Source organism: Humulus lupulus, chromosome 5 (assembly GCF_963169125.1).
Source record: "Humulus lupulus chromosome 5, drHumLupu1.1, whole genome shotgun sequence".
Lineage (NCBI taxonomy): Eukaryota > Viridiplantae > Streptophyta > Magnoliopsida > Rosales > Cannabaceae > Humulus > Humulus lupulus.
Genome location: NC_084797.1, coordinates 151,092,439 through 151,111,500, shown reverse-complemented (window position 1 = coordinate 151,111,500; position 19,062 = coordinate 151,092,439). Strand labels below are relative to the sequence as shown.

At 36.8% G+C, this 19,062-nt stretch overlaps 1 long non-coding RNA gene across 1 annotated transcript; it reads left to right on the top strand.

Moving 5' to 3' along the window:
- Window positions 1–11,265: 11,265 nt before the first annotated feature.
- On the top strand, window positions 11,266–12,917 carry LOC133780664 (uncharacterized). Its single transcript, XR_009869493.1, has 2 exons — window positions 11,266–11,900; window positions 11,998–12,917. It is a non-coding gene; the product is annotated as an uncharacterized LOC133780664 (long non-coding RNA).
- The last annotated feature ends 6,145 nt before the right edge of the window (window positions 12,918–19,062 follow it).

The following is a 19,062-nucleotide window of genomic DNA, read 5'->3' as shown; positions in this document are numbered from 1 at the left end:
GGCCTTAGGTCATGGCCCTATTCTTCAGGCGTCACGGCCCGTGTTCTCGAAGAGGCCGGAGAAGTCTCTAAGTTGTCTAAGCGTGCTGCGTCTTTAGAGGGCATGTCGTGGCCCGTGTCCTCCAACAGGGAGGGCTTTGCCCTCTGACTAGTATTGGGCCATGGCCCTAAATAGAAATAAAAGGGAAATTGAGTTTTTTTAGCCCAGGAACCGAAGTGTTAAGGCTTGGGAAGGATTCTACTAGCCCGTTTAGTAGAATCCAAGGTCTCAGATACTAGATTAATATTCCAAAGTTAGTTATTGGTATAAGGCTTGATGGATGGTTATAAAGTATGTGTTGTGGCTAGGTTTTCAACGAAGCTCGGATTAAGGGACTGTGCTCGGGGTCGCATTGACTTTGCAGCTCGGGACACAGGTAAGAAAACTGTTGTACCTGTAGAGCAGGGCATGGCCCTATTGTTTGTGTTTCAGGGCACAGCCCTATTGTTTATGCTTGATATATATTGTGGATATCTATGATTATTATGTTATGTTATGCATGTTTGTGAGTGAACGACGAAGGCTAGGAATGGAGAAGGTCGAGAACGACAAGAAGCTGGGAACAACAAAGGTCGAGAATGGCAAGAAACCGGGTACAGAAAGAGGTCGGGATCGGCATTGAGCACGCTGAGTTCAGGTCGTTAGGGCGAGACCCTCCTAGGGTGTTGTATCCATCCACTCGATGAAGACCGCGAACCCAGGGCCTGGTAAAGCGTCTGGGTCGGCGCTGGCTGCTATGTGTTTAGCCCGTTGGCTATGTTGTTGTATACTATGGATTGTTATGTATATTTTATATGTTTTATGTTGAGTTTTCTTGCTGGGCTTCGGCTCACGGGTGTTCCATGGTGTAGGTAAGGGCAAAGGGAAGGTCGACCAACCATGTGTACGGAGAGCGTGGAGCGACGGGTACATGTTCAGTCTACCTAGCTGCCACGGCCAGGTTTATTTTGGGAAAAGTACTGTTGTGAACCGTTTTGTCTCTCAGGTTGACTCTAATCGTATTTTTGAGTTGTAATGTATTTTCAAAACAGTATTTCGAGATCCCAACTGTATAACTTTTCTATGATTTCAATGATGGTTCAAATATTCATAATTAATGTCAACAAATGAGTTTTATTCTAGTTTAGTCACACTCTTAACCTAAAACCTTGATTAGCAAGCTAATGGCACATTTTTATCTCACATAGTAATAGCTTTAAGGAAGTAGGGCGTTACAAATGCCTTGAGTCGCAAAGAAAATTTGGCGACTTTAAAAATCTTGGCTAGCTTGTCGCCTAGCATGGTGAATACTCCCATCAAGGAGCGCATCAAAGAAAGTGCATGTTTTTCTTAAACATTTGTGTCAGTGCCCAACTGACGCAAACCGTCTATTACCATCAGTTTGGCATGGACGCTAATGGACCCCAAACAGATTTAACCCAGCCCATTATGGCATGCTACCCCATTTGGCACACCCACATGGGGCCATTTTGTAAGTGAGCATGCCTTGGTGCTTGATCATTAGTTAAGTCTTTCACCAAGCAACCTCATAGGGTAGGGTAGTCGCGATATTGTAATTATGCATATGTCTCTCAGACAGAAATCATACATGTTCCTGGGAAGACCTTGTATCCCTAGAATACTCCTTAGGGGGAGGTGACCTAGTGACTTAGGAAAGCATCATGGCCACCAGTAGTTAGGGGCTTAAGTTGTGTACTCTCTTCTTGCCCTATCAAGGCCATAAATTAATAAAACAATGGTTATTCATACTTGCCCGTTTATGCTTCCTTATTTTCTATGTGTTACTTTATTGTTGCCTTTGTTGGCCCATCGCGTGCCACTGGCCTTGTTATATGTTTTTGTGTGGTGTGGATGTTCTATGGAATGACTTGCTTTGTGCTTGCTTATACTTCGTTATTGGTTGTTGCATGTACGAGATGTGTTTGTGACTAACCAATGAGTTTGTTTGCATGCAGGCGTGATTTGTAGGCTGACTTGCTAGCTTGAAGTGCCTACAAGTGTAGCACGTTTTGTCAACTTGGAGATCCCAAATGTCCAGCCCGTGACACCCATCATCCTTGAGCCCTCAGTTTCCCTAAAACAATTTATGCATTTCTCTCCAAGAACCAGCGGCCCCTCTGACCATTTTGACCCATTTGGTGAGTTTGTTTTTTATTTTTTTTCAATTTTAAGGTTAAAATAATTATTTATATATGTTTATGAACCTTATACATAGTTTTTTTCTTTTTTAGTTTTTTGTGTAGATTTTAGATTCTTGAAGATTATAGTTTGAAAACCTAAAAAATTTCTTAGTTTTTTTGTGGTTTGCTACTTCAATATCCCACATTACTACATTACCAGAAGTAAGTGCAATTTTATTAATTTTTATGAATTAAATTTAATTTTTATTTGTATGAATTCTAACTTATTATTTTAAATATTTCTCAATTAGTTTAAGAATGTGGCACCATATACGGCTGACTAAAACAACGAGATACAAGATGAGTGGAGTGAATCAATTTTGGCGTATCTCAGTTAGCAAATGAGTAAGTTGGTGAGGAAATTTTAGTGTAAGTGTTTAATGCTTAGAAATTTAAAATACAACTCTTATAACTATATACATAGATTAACTTTGAAATATGAATTCCTTTTGTAGATTTAATCACAAGTGTTAACTATATACAAATGTTTTATTGATTTTTACTATTGTTTTTCTATTTATGTTGAGGCCGGGGAAATTGGCATAAATATTTGCAATTTCCCTGGTTAACACATTATGTGACAGTACCTAACTGACGCAAAAAATCTCGTTTTTTAGCATTTGTAGTAGTTTTCCACTGACGCAAACCTGCTTGGCATTTGCATAAGCGCCCAACTATCACAAACGTGGAATTTGTGGTAGTTCTCCACCGATGCAAACAGTTGGTATTTGCGTCAGTGCCCAACACTCACAAATGTGGTATTTGTGGCAATTAGGCACTGATGCAAATGCTAAGTGTTTGTGTTAGTGGAAAACTACCACAAATTCCACGTTTATGACAATTGATCACTGACACAATTGCCAAGCACGTTTTTGTCATGGGATTCTACATCACTTTTAAAACGGATGCAAAAATTCAATTATGGCAGTTAGGAACTGTTACAAATGACTATTTTTGTAGTAGTTGTGGTTTTACCATCAAAAAAAAGTTTTATATATAAGTGTATAAACACAAAAACATTAAGTATTGATGCCGCAAATATCTCATAACTCAAATATACTTGCTCTCTTATTTCCACTAAAGTTGGTTCATGAAAATAGAATGTTGATATATTGTCTCGAAGTAATTAAAAAGACTCTTAATAGCATTTAAGAAGTGGGATATATTTAATGATATTATATAATATGTATATTGGACAATTGCCTAGAATCTCTAACAATTTAGATTTATGCTTGCTTAGTTTCATTTGCTTAAGTTTTAATGCTATAGAAAATAAAAAATTATTTTAATAAAATTCTAAGTCAATCCTACATTTATTTTTCTTTTCATTTTGTTCAACCCTTATAAGTTAAAACTATTATTTATTTATTATCTTTTAGAAGCAAAAGATACAGCTATCAATTAATAACTTATTGAATTAAAATATTATATTCATTTTTATTATCTTTAGGAAACAATATATACGATTCAATATAAATAAAATATATGTCAAAAATTTCTCACTCCACATATCCTAAACTTATATTTCTCTCTTTCCCACATAATACTTTTAGCTTTTCTCAACTTTTATTTATTTTATTATTTTGCTGGAAGCCTTCTCACTTTAATTCATTATAGTTAACTCACATTATTTATCTCTCCCTCTCTCTCAATATATATGTATAGATAAACTATTTTATAATTATGTCTTACTTTGTATAATAAAATAAAAATTAATGACTAATATTTTATTACCACACAAATAATAATAGATTAAAATTTAATCTTATGTTGAGTGTTACCAATACTGTACAAGCCCGAGACTTAGGCCCAATATCATTGGACAGAGATGTGATACAAGAGAAAGTCCAAGAGTGGATTGAGCAATCAACCCAATCGGCTACAGGTCCAGAAGAGACCCCTAATGTGCACGATAAGAGGGAAGGTGTAGAAACAGAGCAACAGAACAATGGTGAAGAACCTCCACCGCGTGCTAAGAGGGTGCACGTGAAACCATCTTGGCTCAAAGAGTTTGTGAGCATGGAGAGACGTTGAGGAGTGCTGCACGAGACCCTTACTTTTCTGTTAGCTGATATTTTCTGCAATTTTACTTGAAATGTAAATACCAAAAATGTAATAGAACAATTTTTTTTACATTGAATGAGAAGCTAAAAGGAATTTTGGAGATTGGTACTGTCTCGAATAGTACATTTCTTTGCTATCATTGATTCCTTCCTTCTTTCATCATAAAGAACAAAGAAACTACAGAATTGTTGCAAGCCATGGACCTCAAGTGGGAGCAGCGCTAAGAGTCTCAGTTGGAGAATCTCAAGTCGTTGATTGATGAGTGTTTGGCTCAAGTGTCTCCTCTGCCATCACCAGTCACTAGGGGCGAGGCTAGTGCTATCTGTGATCCTACTCGTGAGAAAGGAAGACGTTAAGAAGCTGAGACGGATTGTCGCGAGCTAAACACAATCCTCAAAACCTTGCGGGTTAAGGTTCCACACTTTGATGGTATGAATGTTGATTGGATTTATAAGATTAACAAATTTTTTGATTTGCACAGGGTCGATCATGCTATGAGACTTGTTGTAGTAGCATTTCACATTGATGGAGCTCCATCTACTTGGTTTCAATGGATGGAAAAGGGTGGCTCAATTACTGATTGGGACTCTTTTATTAAGGCGCTACAACAATGGTTTGGGACATCAATCTATGATGATCCTCTGGGATGAATCTCGAAGCTCACTCAGACGGGACGAGTTTCTCAATATCGAGATGAATTGGAATCGCTCATGCCTCGCATCACAAGTGTGGCAGATTCAATGTTCTTGAATTTCTTTATCTAGGGACTCAAGTTAGACATTCGACGGGAATTACTCATGGCTAAACCGGTTGATTTGGCAGATGTTATGGCCAAAGCGCAACTGCTCGAAGATCAAAATGATGATTCGGTGGCTCGACAGAGGGAGGTTACTCGATTTGGTTGGTCTACGAATCTGATGTTGACTACTCAAGTCATTCAGCCAACTTCGTTTACTCCTTATAAACAGATTTTGGTTGCTAATACCACTTCAGATCAGTCGGCTACTGCACAGTCAGGTATAACCCATCTTCCCATCAAGAAATTGACTACTACTGAAATGAAAGGTCGAAGATATAGGGGTCTATGTTATACTTGTGATGAAAAGTTCAACTATTGTCATAAGTGTAAAAATAAGATGTTGATTATGTGTGTACAAGATGATGATGATGACGATGTTTAGGTAAGTTTAGAAAGTAAAGGACAAGATTTCGAATCAGTGGAGGAAGAAGTGAGTCTCAACTCGTTTTCGAATTCAATGAATCCTTGGATTTTTCGTATTATGGCCAAGCACAGAAATGAGTCATTAGAAGTTCTAGTAGATACGGGCAACAACAACAATTTTATACAGGAATCATTAGCTGCTACCTTAAATTTGTCATGGGAAGAAACCAAGCACTTCAAGGTCTATATGGGAAATGGAAATTTATTGATGTGCTCCAAGATTGGTTTCATCAGAGGGGGTTTGAGCTGATCCTAACAAGATCGTGGCCATGGTGGATTGGCCAGTTCCGAGTACTATCAAATAGTTGTGAGGGTTCCTTGGTCTTACGGGGTACTACTGACGCTTTGTTGCACACTATGCCTCTATTTCAGCACCTCTTACGGAGCTTTTGCAGAAGGACAATTTTTCTTGGAATACACAGGCAGCAGCAGCCTTTGAACAACTTAAATTAGCCATAACGACTACCTTTGTGTTGCACCTGACCGATTTCTCTATAGAATCTATTATTGAGATGGATGCTTCTAATATAGGCATCGAAGGGGTATTAATGCACGACAGACACCCCATTGCTTTTTTTTCAGAAGAAAATTGGGTCCCAAGTTTACATGAGCTTTGGCTTATACAAGAGAAATGAGAGCTATCATGGAGATTGTTACAAAATGGAGGCAATATTTTCTTGGGAGGCATTTTATCATACAAACGGATCACAAGAGTCTCAAAGAGCTACTCACACAAGTAATTCAGACACCTGAGCAACAACATTTTTTACGAAAAATTGTTGGGATTTCATTTTTCAATTGAGTACAAGGCGGGCAAGGAAAATTCTATCGCTAATACACTATCTAGACAGCATGAGGGAGGATATTCTTACGTACATACAGCCATGAGTACTGGCTATTTTGAATTCTTGGAGGAGTTGAGACGAAAAAACAAAACCTGCCCTAATCTCAGAGAGTTACATACTCGATTTCATCAGGAAGAATTAGATACTTATATTTATTCTTTGCTTTAGGGGCTATTCTATTGCAAAAATAAATTGTTTATAAGCAAGCATTCTAACTTGAAGCAGCAGCTACTGCATGAATTTCATGCTACTCTTGTAGGTGGCCACGCGGGGATGGAATGAACCTATATGCATTTGGGCGCTAATTTCTATTGGCATGGTATGCGACAGAAGGTCAAAACATTTGTGCTCTCTTGCTCGATATGCAAAATTGTGAAGTATTCTCCAACAGCCCCCTACGGGTTGCTCCAACCACTCGAAATTCCATAATGGATTTGGGAAGATTTAGTTATGGACTTCATTGTCGGACTTCCAAACTCTCATGCGATGACCAATATATTGGTGGTAGTAGAGCATTTCACCAAATATGCTCACTTTGGTGCCTTTCCTAATCAATATTCTACTACTAAGGTAGCTGAATTATTCACTCACATGGTGATACGATTACATGGATTACCTCACACTATTGTGTCGGATCGAGATCCTATTTTTACAAGTGCCTTCTAGAGGAAACTATTCGAGCTTATGGGAACGTCGTTGAAGATGAGCTCTTCTTATCATCCCCAAGATACTTGGAGCAATATCTCAAAGCTTTTATAGTTGACTATCCGAAACAGTGGAGCAAGTTTCTATCTTGGGCGGATTATCATTATAATACATGTCACCATTCAACTATTGGGATAACTCCATTTCAAGCAGTTTATGGGAGACTTCCACCTTCCATATCTGCTTATACTAGTTAGGCAACAACCATTCAAGCAGTCGAGGAGGACTTGATGACTAGAGATGACATCTTACAGCAACTCAAACTGAATTTGTAGCAAGCACATCATCGTATGTGCCAGCAAGCGAACAAAACATGCAAGGAAATTGAGTTCATGGTCGGGGACCTGGTTTTCGTAAAGCTCCAACCTTATAGACATACAACAGTGGCTAAAAGACTTAACACCAAGCTTTGTCGTCGCTACTTCAATCCCTTTGCAGTGTTAGCTATAGCGGAACCAGTTGCTTACAAACTTGATCTTCCCCGTGGCAGCCGCATACATCTAGCCTTCCATGTGTCCTTGTTGAAACCATTTCATGGTGCTCTTCCATCCACTTGTTACCCCTTTTTGGAGCTTAGTTTGGCTAACAAACCACTTATGATGCCTTTAGCCATATTAGCAACTCGCATAAAGCACACGGGCAGCTTAGAAATTCGTCAAGTGCTGGTGCAATAGTCGTTGAGTTCTCCCGAAGATGTAACTTAGGAAGACTTTGATACATTCTATAGAGTCCAAAGAACTTTACTTAGCTAGTTAGATAGTAGTATTATAGTAATAGTAGTATTATTGTTATGACTGTGGATTTTTGGTTCAGAGCGGGACTTATTTGGACACTCATAGTAACACTTGTAGATTTTCTAAGTTTAACCTATAGTTTAAGAATATTTATTTTAACCTAAGGTTTGATTAATATGATTGATATTGAGGGTAATATTTATTATATTATAAGGTTTATATAAGACCCAATAAGATAATAGCACATGTCATGTGTATGTTTAATAATGATTAAGTATTTTGAGGAATAAATTTATTAAGGTTAAAATTTGAATATCCTAGGGTCAGTCAGCAGCTTTGAAAACGTTAGAGGGCTTAGTCAAGGTTGTTTACTCAATTCAAATTAAGCTAAAAATGTGTAATTTTTTGTTTAAATATTCAGCATATGCCGATATATCGCAGCTATAGGGGGCGATATATCGCAGCACAAAGATACGAAAAACACGAAACGTTGCACGATTGCCTCGAGCATACTGGCCCAGGCGATATATCACCTACAAGGGGTGATATATCACCTCCTTCAGGGCATTTTGAAACATTTTGAAAATGTTCTCCATTCAAATCTTCAATCTCTTTATAAGTCCAGCATCTTTCTGAACAAGTCTTCAGCCTCTGCTGAACGATAATTCAAATGATTTTCACTTAAAAAGCCATTGTTTTTATTCAAGTTAAATGAAGATCTTTTCATTCCTAAACTCTATAAATAGGACCTAGTGCCCAGCCATTTATTCATTCTTCAAGCTAAGTTCAGAGGCTGCAAGTTGCTAGGTTATTGTGAGAGTGTAAACACTTGGGTTGGGGATCATAAGCTTGATCACTATAAGCTTACCAAACACTTGGGAAGTAAGGTTTATTCACATTTCGATTCAAGGTTTAGATTGGTCATATAAGTCTTCAAGGTATTTCCAAACTCTAGTTCAATTGGTATTATTTTCTTTAAGTTCTCATAGTCTTCTACTCAACATTCTAACATTATTCTTTATTCTTGGTTAGGAAATCTAAGTTCTTGAGCATAAGGTTTTTGGTAAGTATATTCTTGATGGTATAGCTCTTTCTTCACTTTCATCCCGTTTCTTCAATATACTCACCCTGTTATAAATGGTTTTTAGGAGTGTTCCAAGGTCCCAAACCTGTTCTCATATCCCGGTAATTTTGGTAAGGAAAATAGGATAGGATTTATGTGTTATATGATTTTATATGTTATCTTATGATTTTATGTTATGTAATATGCTATGTTAAGTATGTTTATAGACTTGGGCATATGACCTATACAATTAACAAGCCCCAAATAGATTATGGGCATATGACTTGCTTAGCTAGCAAGCCCCACTAATCTAATGGGCATATGACTTGTTTAGTTTATAGGACCCCAAGTAATAATGGCCATTATAGTATGTATGTGACATAAGTGTTATGATATGTTTTGTGTTTCTTTATGAAATTTATGTATATGGTCTATGTGTTAGATTTTCCTTGCTGGGCATTAGGCTCACTCATTTTATGTTTATATGTGCAGGAAAATAGCTTTAGTGGCGGGAAAGGTTCTTGGAAGCTTGGGGAATGTGTATTGAGGTGGAATGGATTCAAAGAGTCGAGAGTTTCGATACGAGGATGAAGTCTTTACTTATGGTTTTATGTGTATTTTTCCGCACTTATTTATGTAATCTCTTTTTAATTACCTTTATGTTATGTTTTGATTTTAAAACAATGGAATCTCATATCCTACTTTAAATTTTATGTAAGTTTAACATTTACTTTTTTTCAAGTTTTTAATAAAGTTATGATCTTTTCACTTATAAGTTCTATTAAGGATTAGAGTCTATGTATAGTTTTCATTAATGGTCCAAAGTCTAGAGTAGTTGGGTCATTACACATTCTGCAGGATTTATGGCTTGACCAACCTTGAGGACAAGGTTCGTTTCGAGGGAGGGAGTAGTGCTACCAACACTGGACCATCCCAAGACTTAGGCCCAATACCGTTGGACAGAGATGCAATGCAAGAGAAAGTCCAAGAGTGGATTGAGCAATCAGCCCAATCGGCTACAGGTCTAGAAGAGACCCCTGATGTGCATGATACCAGGGATTAAGGAAGAGAAGCAGAGCAAAATAACATTGGTGAAGAATCTCCAGCAAGCGCTAAGAGGGTTCCCGTGAAACCAGCTTGGCTCAAAGAGTTCGTTAGCATGGAGAGACGTCGAGGAGTGCTGCATGATACCCTTACTTTTTTTTTAGCTGATATTTTCTGCAATTTTACTTAAAAAATAAATATCAAAAATGTAATAGAACATTTTTTTACGTTGAATGAGAAGCTAAAAGGCGTTTTGGAGATTGGTAGTGTCTGGAATAGTACATTTCTTTGCTATCATTGAGAAATTTATAATTTTATTACTTTATATCTTTTTTTGGACAAATTTTTATTACTTTATATTAGACTATATTAAAATATAGCAAAAAACCAACAAACTATGACATTATTTTCTCTATCATTCCATGACGTGAGGGGTCCACTTTTCTCACATTTAAGATTAAGACCTTTCATTTTATGACACACTCCCGGCCATTTGTGTGATATATTGTGAGAAGAAGTTAAACAAGTTAGATATGGTCATACTTAATAATATACATTTTTTTTAGTAAAATGTAATGAAACATTTATGGCCTCACTATTGGCATGCCATATATTCCTTTATCTGTCTTATTTGTCGTACATGCGCCGAGCGAAAAAGTTGAATAAGTTGATATATGCAATCCGAAATAGTTTGTGGAAAATATATCAAATATAATAAAATAGAGAATATGGAGAGAAAGAATGTCAATTTTCTGGTAACTGCGGCTATAGTTTTTCTTGTGGCCATCTCTTTTGGCCCATCTGCATTTGCAGGCAGGCTTTCTATAACTTGTTTCATTTTTATAATTAAGGCATTATCACATGAACAACTTCAATCTTATTACATGCAAATTATGTTATTCTGATATATTTCTTGGTCCTTTCTATATTTAGAAATTACATCTGATTAATTATATAATTAAGATTGCTTGGTGAGGCTATAATAATATACATCTGATGTAGTTTCTGATGAGAGTCCAGATCTTTATATTTTATTGTACAATAATGTTATGTTCTCTTTCTTTGGTGGTGTTATTATTTATTTTACATTACTAGTTTGAAATTTTCACTCGAAATCATTAAATTAGATATAGTTATTTAATTCTAACAAGATTTGTAATATATTATGTACATTAATCTTCATGACAGAAAGTGAGAAGGTGGAACTAAGATATGATGGTGGGAATGATCGTTATGTGGATACAGCCTGAGATGGATATGCCATATCCATATACCCTCTCTCGAACGTATTAATCATGGAGGATAATAGATTGGACATTCAATTCCTTGGTTATGCCTAAAATCTGGCGTCACATGTGTGAGTATTTATAGTTAATGAAGAATAAAATTGGACAGTTTTAAAAAATGTGATTATACCTAAAAATTTTAAAAAGTTGCACTTTAATACCTAAATATTTTTTGTTTGCTGTAATAATACATTTTGTCCAGAAATTGATACAGCCATTGGTACCCGCTACTAACGGAGGAACATGAGTACACGTGGCTCCCATTCGTTCGTCCACGTCCTTTAAATAATGTCACGTAATACTATATTTTTGTTTTTTTTAAAAAAAATAATAATAACTAAAATAAACTTTTTAGAAATATTATAAAAAAATTAATAACTAATTAAAACCCAGAAATGATACGGTGAAAAGAAAGACCCAAACTCTTCAAAAAAATAAGTTTGGGAATACCCAAAAATCATTCTTCTCTTTCTCTCCTCCTAAATTGCTATTCTATTTCTCCCCCACAGCCATTTTCCGCAGCAAAGATAGCCTGAAAAATACAGATTTCGTCATCACTCGTAGGAAGAAAGGATTTGGGGTAAGGGCTAGTGGTGCAAATGAGAATTTGAACCAATATGAGGGTTGCTACTGTGTACCACCAATGGAAGTGGTGATTCGAACATCATGGACGAAGAAGAATCTTGGGAGAAGATTTAAAACTTGCAAGAAATTTTGGGTAAATGATCATATCCATTGGGTTTTGAATTTCTTGTGTAAATTTTTTATGGGTTTTGTTGGAGTGTCATTAATTTGGCATTTTCTATGTTTTTCAGTATGTTAGAACCATGGTGGGTATGATTATTTCGCATGAGTTGACTCTGAGATGTGCCCAAGGTCTAAGGTTGTAATCCCACAGCATATTTCTACAATTCAAAGTCTTAAGAGCCAAGTTTCTGCCGCAAATGGTCCAGAGTTTCTTACTAGAGAAAGAGATATGAATATGATTTACTCATCTTCTAGAAATGAATGTGTTTATGGTGTCACTGGCAGTAACTTTGCTGAAGTTGGGGAAAGTGAGAGTTGTGTAGGTGGAGCATATGTACAGAAATCAAAGAATAAATGGAAGAATATATTCTACTTTGTGGTTTCTTTGGTTGTCTTAATTTGGTTGATTAAAAGAATTTAACTCATTATTTTATTCTATCTAGAAGAAGAATTGTTATTGTATCAACTCATGGCTTTTAGAGTTGTTTTTGTGTATATGGTGGGTCTGATTATTTCGCGTGGGTTGACTCTGAGATGTGCCCAAGGTCTAAGGCTGTAATCCCACAGCATATTTCTACAATTCAAAGTCTTGAGAGCCAAGTTTCTGCTGCAAATGGTCCAGAGTTTCTTACTAGAGAAAGAGATATGAATATGATTTACTCATCTTCTAGAGATGAATGTGTTTATGGTGTCACTGGCAGTGGCTTTGCTGAAGTTGGGGAAAGTGAGAGTTGTGTAGGTGGAGCATATATACAAAGATCAAAGAATGAATTGAACTTTGTGGTTTCTTTGGTTGTCATAATTTGGTTGATTAAAAGAATTTAACTCATGGTTTTATTCTATCTAGAAGAAGAATTGTTATTGTATCAACTCATGTCTTTTAGAATTGTTTTTGTGTATCAAATTGCTTTCGAAAATCTGTTGAATGGAAGAATAGAATCTTCTTTGTTGTTTCTTTGGTTTTAATTTAACTCATGATTTTATTGTATCTGAAAATGAATTTAACTCATGGTTGTTAGAGTTGTTTTTGTGTATCGAATTGCTTCCAATAATCTATTATATGCATTAATAACCTGTATAACATTATCATTTAAGGATAAAACAAATAAGCAGTAATTTGCACATGTGACTAGTATGAATAACTTGTTCATTATAATGGCATGTTCAATAAACGAACAAGTCCAAACTATCCAACATATTCAGCAGATGTACAATGGCTATACATGTAAATGGTGTTAACACATAAATAACATGTTCGTTATAATGACATAGTTGTAGGTCTAGAACTTGTGTTAGCATCTTTAGTTTTCTGCTTTCTCAGCTGCTTCTTCCTGTTGACAGTTTCTTGAGTTGGATTGACCAGTGGTGGACGACCTCTCTTCTTAACAGGACAGGGCTACATTCACATAAATGTTTTAAGTTAGACATTTACCAGTTCTATTGAAGTGTTTATTAAAATCTTACAAATGATTAAATATGTGGCATACCTCATTAATAGTAGAGTTTGTGCAAGTAGGTTGAATATGGCCACTTATCTGACCAAACCTTCTACCTTTTGTTGCATTTGGGGTTGGTTCATCCTTGTCTCTCCTCCTCTGCTTCTTTGGTCTACTCGGTAAATTGGTTGGTGCTGGTGGGAAGATTGGATTGTTCCATTGTTCTGGCCACAAATCAGGGCTTGGCATAGGCTGTATCACTCCTTCATAAGCTGCCATAAATGCTCCCTTTATTGTAATAGTCATGGACAAAGTCCATAACATCTAACCCCCTCGCCCATATACAAGCCAATGCATGACCATATGGGATTCCAGTAAGTTGGTATCTCCTATAGCTGCAAATTTTCTTCACCAAGTCAACAACAAAGTTTTGAAGGTTTAAAAAGTGCACTTGAAAAAGAGTTGCATTAGCTCTAGTTGTGTAACAGTTTTTGACAACCTCTTTATTCTTCTCAATGATCTTCAATATCCTTGTATCAACTGGGTGAAGCCATTTTGTCACACTCTCTCACTTCTTGAAAAACCTACTCATCAACCAAAATTGGATTTTCTCAAGTAAGGTAATTATAAGCTTCTCCCTAGCATCCAAGATTGCTGCATTAAAATGTTCACATAGGTTGTTGACCAAATATCACACTTCACATTTTCAGTAAAGAGTGCTCTAGTCCAATTAGATTTCTTCTTTTGAGAAAGCTAGTTGTAAGCCATCTCATTAACTGCCTTAATATCTTCAATTCATTTTTCAAATTCAACTTCAATTTTATCCTTTGCTGCTAACCATAGAAGTTTCTTCAATAATATCCATGGGTAAGTTGCTTCAATAACATCCATGGGTGTTCCTTATTGAAGTTAGAATGGAGATGTCTAACATAGAATCTAATAGATGCATTACCCACAACAAATACAAGGCTTTTTTCCAAGCCTTTTAGCCTATCACTTATCATACACACCCTAGTAGGGTCCTCAATGTCCAAGTCATCAATGACCAACTTTAAAGACCAAGTCCAAGAATCTATATTCTCCTTCTCCACAATTGCATAAGCGATAAAAAACATGGAATTAGACGCATCAATCCCAATGGTCGTAAGCAACATACCCTTACAAAATCCTTTCAAAAAGTAGCCATCAAGGCCTATTAATGGCCTACAAACATTCCTAAATCCATCATTGCATGCCTTTAAACAGACATAAACCCTTTCAAAGATTCTCTTGTTATAAACTAGGTTGGTCTTAATTATTACTGTACTACCAGGATTAGTATGCAACAGTTTCTTGTAATAATCTTCTAGAATGGCATATTGCTCCTCCATCGACCCTTGCAAAATATGCTTTTCCTTCTCTTAAGCTCTATAGAATTTCCACTTTGTGATATGTGAGTATTTTTCCTCTAACGCTCTCCAACTCGTAGTTGGCCAAGCTTCTCCTTACCCGTACCGACACCACAAAGCACCAGTGTAACGACCCAACTTATTTTAGACTTTGGACCATTAATAACTACTATACACAGACACTAATCTTAAGAAAGCATACATATGAAATAACCATAACTTTATTATAAACTGTAAAGCAAGGTTTAATACATAAAAATTCATTTAGGATATGGGATCCCATTGTTTTGAAAATATTAAAATAATCATAACTTTAAATCTTAAAATTCGTTCCAAAACAAAGTGCGGAAAATACATGTAAAGCATAATATTAAATGACTAGAAACAACTTCATCCTCGAATCGTTCACGCAGTCCACTGATTCCATTCTCCCTCAATACACATTCTCAAGCTGCCAAGAACCTTCCCGCCGCCATAACTATTTTCCTGCACATATAAAACATAAAGGAATGAGTCTAATGCCTAGCAAGGAAAATCTACTACAAGCATGAAACATAATCATACACATAAACTATGAACATATATCATATACTATAACACATATATCATAATTCTAACCCATGTACATGGTAACTATTGGGGTTTGCTAACTAAGCAACTATAAGCCTCAAACTACAATGAAGTTTGCTAGTTAAGCAACTATAAGCCCCGAAAATATAAAAATGTTGGGGTTTGCTATATAACAACTATAAGCCCCCAAACATGCATATATCATAACACATAAAATCATACTATAGCATAATCATAACACTTTTATATAAACATAGCACATATCACATAAGAACTATCCTATTTTCCTTACCAAAATACCGGGATGATGATAACAAGGTCAGGATTTTGGAACACTCCTAAAAACCATTAATAGAGAGGTGAGTATTGTAAAAGAAAAGAGATGAAAAGAATGAACTAAACCATTAGAAAGATACTTACCAACAAGAACCTCAAGTTCAAAGAACTTAGATGCCTAACCAAGAATGAAGAATACTGAGTTAGGATTTGAGTAGAGAAAAACTATAAAAAAAAATAAGGAAATATACAGAGATGAACTAGCAATAGGAATACCTTTGATTGCTTTATAACCAAACTATACCTCGAAACCGAAATACACTATAAATCTTACTTCCCAAGTGTTTGATAAGCTTATAATGATAAAGCTTATAACCCCAACCCAAGTGTTTAACACTCTAAAGTAATCCTAGCAGCTTGTAGGCTCTGAACTCAGCTTGAAGAATGAAGAAATGGCTAGGTACTAGGTTTCATTTATAGAGTTCAAGAATAAAATGTTCTTCATTTAGCTTGAATAAAATAATTGCTTTTTAATTGAAAAACATTTGAATAATCGTTCAGCATAGGCTGAAGACTCGATCAAAAAGATTCTGGCTTATCAAGAGGTTTGTGGAATAAAATGAGCTTGGTTTCAAAATCATTTGAAAATACAGCCCTAGAGCCGATATATCACCTACCATAGGTGATATATTGACTGGGCTCATATTCCCGAGGCTCGTCGAAATGGTCGTGCTAAGTTACTTATTTTCCGTATCCCCGTATGGCGATATATCGGCATACGCTAAAATATTATACACGTAATTACACTTTTTCAGCCTAATTTTAATTGAGTAAATATCCTTGACTAAGTCCTTTAATGATTTCAAAGCTGCTGGCAGACTCTAGGATTTTCAAATATTATTCTTAATAAACTATTCCTCAAAAATACTTAATTTCTCATTAAACATACATATGACAAGTGTTATTATCTTATTGGGTCTATCTAAACCTTATAGTATAATAAATATCATCTCCATAATCAGACATATTAATCAAACCTTAGGTTATAATTAATATTCTTAAACTACGAGTGTCCAACTAAGTCCCAGCTTGAACCAAAATCCACAGTAATAAACATACTATAACTACTACTAGCTATTACTATTACTACTATCTAACTAGCTAAGTAAAGTTCTTGGGCACAATTCTTCCCTACTAAAAAGAATTTCCTCCTCAAAATTTACTTACCAAATATTTCTGGATGCCGACCTCGCATGTCTTCCTCCAACTCCCACATTGCCTCATGTTCAAAACTATTACTCCATAGCACTTTGACTATTGGAATACTCTTGGATTGTAAATGCTTCATCCCTCTATCTAGGATGCTAACCGGTCGTTCCTCGTAACTCAAGTCTTTCTGGAGTGCTATCGTATCGTACTTGAGGACGTGAGATGGGTCTGACACATACTTGCATAGCATTGAGATGTGGAAAACGTTGTGGCTATCTGCTAGGGTTGGTGGTAGGGCTAGTCTATATGCAACTGCTCCCACTTTGTCCAATATCTCAAAAGGACCTATAAATTGGGGACTAAGCTTGTCTTTCTTCCCAAACCGCTTCACACCTTTCATAGGAGATATCTTCAGGAAGACTTGATCTCCGACTTTGAATTCCACATCGCGACGCTTGGCATCCGCATAGCTTTTTTGATGGCTTTGAGCAGCAAGCATACGATGTCTAATTAGCGCTACTGCTTCTTGAGCTTTTCTAACAGCTTCGGGACCGAGAAGCTGCCTTTCTCCTACTTCATCCCAATGTAACGATGATCGGCACATTCTTCCATAAAGCAACTCATAAGGTGCCATGTCGTTCGTTGGCTAGTAGCTATTTGTAACGCCCCGGTTACCCCAGAACAGTTACGGTGAACCAAAAATTTGACCCACTACCCGAGTCCTTTGGTTAAAAACGTGTTCTAAGTGTTATTAACAGGCTAAGGTGAAAAATCAATAAAAAGGAAAGGATATACTTTATTAAATACATAAAACTTTTCATGGGCCCATAAAAACATTTACAAGTTATTTACAACTCAAAATGGTCATTACTGTTTCAAAATTACAATCCCGCCAACCTAAGCGGCAAAAATAGGGTAAACCCCCTAGTACCTCTGAGAACTCCTTGGCCATGGTGGTCAAGCGGCCGCATATGTACACATCACCACCTAAGCTCTCCACTCAAGGCTGGGTGAGTTTTTCTTTCCCTTTACCTGCACCACATAGCACCCATGAGCCAAGGCCCAGCAAGAAAACATAATAAAGCATGATATAATATCAACAATGATCATAATAATCATTCAGGACTATCAGTCCAAACAAATAGGTGACAGTCACAAAAGTCACTAAGTTGAGTATAGCTCCCTTTAGCCTTGTGACGATAGGGTCACCGGGGCTTAACAGACAAGTGAACTATTTATTAGTTCAAACATGATAGGTGCATGGTGACTAGTCACCAACATAACCTTCCTCATGACCATAGAGTCATAACCTTGGAACATCGTTCCCTAGCCATGTGACAAACGGTCACCTGGGCCTTAGGCCCTGGCTCTAGTAACTAGTCTTAGACTAGACAAGCGCTTATAAGTTCATCAACCTTAGGGTCGGTCCAGCGTTAATGCCTTAGAGCCATTCAACGCTGATATCTATTAGATATAATCTTCATTTGGCCCTGCGTTCAGGACGCTTATGCCGTTTCTGACTCTTAGGTCAGTGTCCCTAACTAGTCAGTACATATACAAGTATACAACATTCGCTAGCATTTAATAGGCAATCCATGTCCACATTTGTCAATCAACATGCCCCAATAACAAACACGCATGTCATATATACACAGGGTGCAGTTTTCTTACCTCCTATTCGAGGGAGAGAAAATAATAAGAACGACCCCTGAGAACGATCAACCTTTTGGTTCCTTAGCAGTTACCTGGTCATAACCAATTATGGGATTCCATCAATAAAATGAATAACAAGAGTTCCCAAACCAAACCCTAGCCTCTGAGACATCGAATCCTACTAAATCGGGTAGTAGGATCGATTCCGAGGCCTAAGGCTAGAATCCCTAAGCCAAAAACCCATTTTTGGCCAAAATGCCACTAAGGGCTGCGGCCCTCCTTGGCCATGTCACAGCCCGCCCCTCAAACAGAGGCGGCCTCCTTCAGCACCCCTCAAGAGCCACGACCCTCCTTGGCCATGCCGCGGCCCAACCCCCAGTTCAGCCAATACCCTGGTTCTTCCTCCTTTGCGATTTTCCTTGGAACCAACCTTTCAAACCAAGCTCAAACACCACTCAAACATTCAATACAACCCCTAAACTTGATCTATAACACACCCTAATCAAAACCCAAGCTAAACCCCAACCAAAACTTCCATTAATTCCAACTATCCACAACAAAATCACAAGCTGAAACTAAACACCAAAACAAAGCAAACCAG